The sequence below is a fragment of the Seriola lalandi genome, unplaced genomic scaffold (genome assembly GCF_002814215.2).
Source record: "Seriola lalandi dorsalis isolate HSWRI2012SDOR001 ecotype SW California unplaced genomic scaffold, Sedor1 jcf7180002054606, whole genome shotgun sequence".
Taxonomy (NCBI): Eukaryota; Metazoa; Chordata; class Actinopteri; order Carangiformes; family Carangidae; genus Seriola; species Seriola lalandi.
Window position 1 is genome coordinate 3561835 of NW_019525159.1, and position 6199 is coordinate 3568033.

General features: G+C 38.6%; 1 protein-coding gene across 3 annotated transcripts in view; it reads right to left on the reverse strand.

Moving 5' to 3' along the window:
• Positions 1-3625, reverse strand: part of pdlim5b (PDZ and LIM domain 5b) — a 38177-nt gene extending 34552 nt beyond the window's left edge. For all 3 annotated transcript variants that reach the window (XM_023419564.2, XM_087177484.1, XM_023419562.2), the window contains exon 1: positions 3489-3625. The gene's annotated coding sequence lies outside the window, so the exon portion shown is untranslated. The remainder of the gene's footprint in view (positions 1-3488) is intronic.
• Positions 3626-6199: the final 2574 nt, after the last annotated feature.

Consider the following 6199-nt stretch of genomic DNA (forward strand, 5'->3'; position numbering starts at 1 on the left):
GGAATACCATGTTTGCAGAATACACAATCTAGTGAGAGAGAGAGAGAGAGAGTCTGGTGTGGGTGTCGAGCTACCATGCTGCAGTGAATCTGTGTGTTTGCCTGTTGCCTCTGTGCACAGGTTCAGAAAACCGTGGAAATATATCACCTTCGCCCCACCCAACAGGAAGAGTGGATGTTGACATGAAAACATGACATCAAAGGCTAACCCACAAGCATTACATGTCATGTACAGTACATTACAATTATAAGGTAAAGGGGGAAATGCGGGAGTAAAGCTGAGACTTTGAACAGACGGATGCATTGCTAGTGGTTATCAGAATTTACTTTTAAGAGCAAAGCTAAGACTTATAGTTCTGATGTCATGAATTAAAGGTCCGGTGTTTCTGCTGAACTCATTGGAAAAGACGGTGAAGGAAACTGGAGGTTAATAGAGGAATTTTTAGTTTTAAACTGTAGTGCTGATTACAGACGTCTAATTATTTGCTCTTTTTTTCGGGCTTTGGTTAACTTTTCCCAAGGACATAATAATCCCATGGCTGGGGGAACATGACTTCTTAAACAAAGAAACTGAATGTTTCAATCCCTGCCTTTAAAAGAAGCGTAAAAAAAAAAAAATATTCAAAAATATTCATGCACGCTGGGCACTGCAGAGAAAACATACTTTTTTTTTATGAGTTTTTCATGAATATTAATGTCTTGTCATCCCAGAGGCATGTCATTTTGAGATTGTAAGTCATGCTGCCGCCACAAATTCCCTCAGGGACACGGCACCACCTGCTGTAGCCCGTCACCTGGTCAGATGTACGAGACACAAATCAAATCAGAGGGTCTGCCTACACGCTGTCTCCTCATCACACCCGCAGGGGAACAAGCTCTTTAAAGCAGAAAAGCCATAAAAGGGTGTGGAGAGGTGGGGAGAAGAAACAAAATCACGTGTGAAAGTGATAGGGAGGGACTGAACACCTGGAAAGCACAGGGTAGTAAAAATAGCTCTACTATTTATACTATGCACTTTCACAATCAAGCTAATGTACCAAAACACAAATACACACACGCACACATGCAAAATATGCAAGTCTATAATAAGGCAGCAACCAATTGAAGACAGCTGTCTCCCTCTTCAAGGTGAACAAGAGTTGAGGTGAGCCAAGAAGCTTATTTTTAGGGGAAATTACAAGGCCTAAACCAATATAATTTTCCATACCTTGTCACCAAGAAATTCAACCTATGCTCTTACCACACTGCAGCATTGCCTGATAACACTGTTATTGGAAAGTATGAATATGTATATATATTTATACTAAAGCTTTTCAATGTTCACTGCAGCCCAACACAGCTAAACTGATCAACAATGCTTTAAAAACAAAGTTATGAATGCTGCTGAAGTCCTCACCACTAAATAAGGAACTCAGCCACATCTTTCACACTGTTTGCAAGCTTTCTTTACCACTTCATTTGAGTCTGCATCTCTGAGCTGACAATGCGGAATGACATTCAATTCTCTGGAATGACACAAGACGCTGTGGACATAAATACTGGAAGTTTTATGCAACCCGCTTTGATCCAAAAGCCATGGTTTGAGGATATGCTCCCATTGTTTAAAAACAACCCTTGGAGGAATACACAGCATTGAATTGCTCTGTTAAAACTATGTTGGTTGTTCACAACAGATTCCTTCAGTGTTAGATTTCATGTCCATGTGGGGCATCGCAGTAAAGGTGCATGTTGGTTAAAAAAAAAAGAAAAAAAATTGCTGAAATTTAGATCACACTGACTAAACTTATGCCAGACCCTCATATCAGCAGCATTTCTTTTCCTAATATGGAAAGAACAAACATTAGGCTCAAGGCTCATCTCATGTCACTGCTTGTTTAGCAATCCCTAATGATATCATGCATAGACATGAGCAGACACACCTTTGAGTGTTCCCAAACAAAGAAAAACAGTTGAGCTCTGTAAAAAAAATGTCATCAGCAGCTCCGACATCAGCCCCTCTCTGGGCGAGTTGGAGCATAATTCTGGGCCTTATCCTTCGACTTCCTGTCATAATGGTGCTTTATTGTGCAAAATATTTCAGCACTTTCACACCAAGAACATGATTAAAACACAATCCTTTCAGCAGAGCACAAATGAGACCTGCTGACCAAGTTATCTACAAGTTCAGACATTCATATTTTCTTGTATGGATTATATTATATAATTATTTTATCTGGGATAACAGGTAGACTATTAAAATACTCTGTAGTAATAGTGGTAGATATGGCCTGCTAAGATAAGCAGAAACATGCAGGATGTTTTCGGGTATTTTTGGATTAGAACTTGAGTTAACTTCCTGGTCGTGGTTGAAAACGAAAAACATTCAATAAAAATCAAAGGGTCCCTCCCTGTCGAAAAGCTTTCTTAAAAGGGAATCAAACACAGGTCAACAGAGTTGAATGTCCCTAGATACTGGGAAGGACAAAAAAAATGTCTCTGCCTCTTCAATATATCAGACGTCATGCTCATTTCACAATGCTTCCAGAGACAGTTGTTGCTGGTGACATCATTGCAGGACATGTTGACTCACAGAGTGGATTACGTTTTCACTGTACTGTACTCAACTAGTGAGCTGTCTATGAAAACATAGAAATCAGGCATCAAGTTTAATATTTCTCATTTCTCATTACTGAAATAAATTATAAATATAAAACATAAATGACTTAAGATTCGCCATTCTCGTTAAACTACATCTTAAAACCAAAAACTCTGTTGTAAACATAACCTTCAATATCCTTGCTTCGTCAGTGGGACAACTTGTTCCAGTCTGACTTTATAGGATACTTTTTGTGAACAGGCTGATTACACTTGTTTGGTCTAAAGCAACAGTTAACCCCTGGGATCTTGAGACAAATGACAACGCCTTACTTTTTGTATGACATAACTATATTCTCTATAATTGTGCCTACTTTTAGTCACATAAAGTACCTTTCCTCCTTCCTGTATTAATCTAAACCGTTAAATATAGCCTACAGTTAAGTTATAGAGGTAACACAGTAACATAATGTTTTTGCTCCAGTTGTAGTCATGGGACAAATAACTGTCCAGGTCTTCCTCATTCATGTTTCCTTTGGAGAAGTTACAGTAGCGTCTGCACAGTCAAGCAGGGCTACTTTTTCTCACGGAAACTGAACCTTAATTTGTCTGTAGTTGGCTAAGTGGGTGTGACATTAAACACATGTCTGACATTATTAGCTCATTTTTCTAACAGACTTGTAGCCCATTTGTTCCCGCTAAAAAGCCAAGTCAGTAAAACAAATGTATTATTTTAAACTCTGTCAGTAGCAGTGTAACAAGTCGTTTATTTTTGGAGAAGTTATAGGCAAGCAGCTTTGGATAATATGTTTTAAAATGCAACTTTGTAACCCGGTCGTAAATTAAAGCAGTATAATAATCCCTGTGTGCCATTTCTTTCAAATGTTGTGTCAGGTGTACTGTGCTGTTACTCACGTCGCTCGTGAAGCCGGGTCTGGTGCTCAGAGAGAAAAGCGTGACTTCAGTCCGTCGGTTGTCAGTTTCGGAGTGAACTGGACTGAGCGGAACTGAAACTTCCGCATATAAGCCAGCCCCATCTGGCTGCCGGTGGGAGGGTTCACAGCAGCGTGTGTGAGGTTGACGACCGGGGGCGACGCCACTACTACAGGCATGGGCTTGTTCAATGAGCCACGGTGCAAGGGGAGTAGTAGCAGAGTAGTTTCAAGGCTAATGCTACCTTCAAAATGTAGCTAAGTTCGTTCCCCCTGAGGCAAATGATAAAACCCGGTCTTAATATGCAAAAAAAGACCAACAATCACCACCTGTCAGAATGCTTGTAAACCCTCCCACGTGTTCACTAAAATGATTATGGTGCACTTAGTCCAGGAAGGCCCAACGTGTACCTCACCATTGGTTTCATATTCATGCATTCATGTTTTTTTTTTCTGTACTGTAGCCTAGAGTTGGTTTTAAACACTGGAAGAAGAAAAAGAGGCTGATAAACCACGTTATTTTCTTACCTTCAGCTGGAGTACGATTTATGTCCTGGGCTGAGCAGTGAATAATGTTTTTAACTCTTCACCAAGTTGCAAGTTTTGGGGCAAAGATAGCAGCCAGAAGTGAGATTTTCGAGTTTGTAATACTTGAGAAAAACAAGTTTTTCCAATTATAGCCTTGGAGAAATTATGAACAAAGGAAAATTTGATTAAGATATATTAAGCTGATAGAAATACTTGATTTTTGGGGATGGGTGTCTTTTTAGGGTTCCATAGGCTTTGGTTTTGATAGGCTAAATCCAAAGTCATCCTAATTGTTGGTATTTGTGTGCCACTAATGTATTAGACAAATTTAACTCAATAACTATGTACATAAGCTCTTAAAGGGGTTATTTTCTATAACAATGCCATCTGTTGATTAAGACTTTTCTGGATGATTTGTCTCTCTCTTAATAGCCTTTTAAATATACCCTGGATTGGATTAATCTTAAATTAAAATCAAGCAGTTAAAATGTTGTCACTGGTATTTCTAAGTCAAGGAAAGTGATGTAATTCAGGCAAGGAAGCAATTTGTCAGTGGTCATGAATATATTAAGGAAATATTTGCTGACGTTAGAAAAGAAATATTTAACATGTGACAGGGCATCAGCTTACCTTATGCCATTAATGGACAGTGATGTCATTCTTTCCACTAAATGCCTCCTGTATACTTGTCAGTCAAGTCAAATGCCATCGTCATGTACAAGCCTTTTAAACCACCAGCAGAACGTCAGAGTATCGGTGTTCAAATTAAAAAAACTGAACAAATGTACTGACTTCAGTATCTGAGATACAAAACACATCAATTACTCCTTTAGAATTATTTGTGTTTTGACAGTGGCATAGCATATCTTGTATATATTCTAGGTGTTTGATTACATACAGTTACAGTTTCCCAGCAGAATACCACAAAAATCATTTTTGACTACATGTTTTAGGATTTCATTCAGTGTTTTCACTTTTGCTTTGTATTTGTGTGTCTTTGCTCCCTATAAAGCATTTTGTCACTTTGTTATTTTTAATATTTTATTATCCATAATTTATTTGATATTCATTGTACAGTCACTGTGATATGGCAGTGATTGCAGCATTTAGTGTTTACCCAGATTTTAATGGCATGGTGTTGGTATGCTCTCTAGTGGTCAGCAAAGAAATAGCATACCTCACAGTTAATGCAGATACTTTGGATTTCAGCCAACATAAGATACAACATATGGCTCAAAATGTTAAGGTATAATTGACACGGTTTTAAGAAGTAAGATTTGGTTTGGTTGCCATTCAGTGTGCTATGGACATTTATGGCCCCCTTTACTTATCCTCTAGCGCCACCACCAGGAAGCAAGTGTTTCTTATGCACAAGTAGTTTCTTAGTTTCTAATCTGGTCTGCTGCTGAAAGTGAAGCACAGCATGAATTTTTGCAAATCTATGAGACGACAACTCTGGACATTTTTCATGTGTACGATCCATCAGTATCAGTAAAGTATGATTATAGTGTAATCCACGGTTTCAATCAGGACAGGAATCAGTATACTTAGGGTGTCAGCACTCTAATGACATTTTAATCACAGTAGTGTTTCACGTAATTTTAGAGGACAAGGCATTCCAAGCTTCATCACGGATTGTGAGTTCTTCTAATTTCTGACTTGATATGAGTGAGTATTACTTTGTCTAACTGTCTACATCAGCTCTCTGATGTCTACTGCATCCTTTACTTTTGCACTGTGGTATTTTGTTAAATAAACATACAGTGATCTATGGTACATGTTAAAAAGCCTGACCTATTTGGCAGATTACCAGATTACCAACTGCTCAAAGCCGCTGAAGCTAGATACTAATAGATGTTTGCATTGCACTGCATAGACCAGCTGGACTTTCTTTCAACTATGTGTGTGCCATGTCAATATATGGTTATAAAGTGATGGGAAGCCCAGAAGCAAAATCCCCCTGTGCAATGCTATTGAACCACTGAAGTGTACGGCTTATGTAAGGCTGTAGTACATACCTTTAGATCATCTTTACATAACTGGATAAGCAAACAGCTCAGGAAATCCTGGACGTAATGTTCAAAGACAGTTCAGAAAGGACTTTTCTGGGTGTTTGAATTTGACGAAAGAATGCATTTTAAGTGTCTGGATTAATGGCCTCAATAT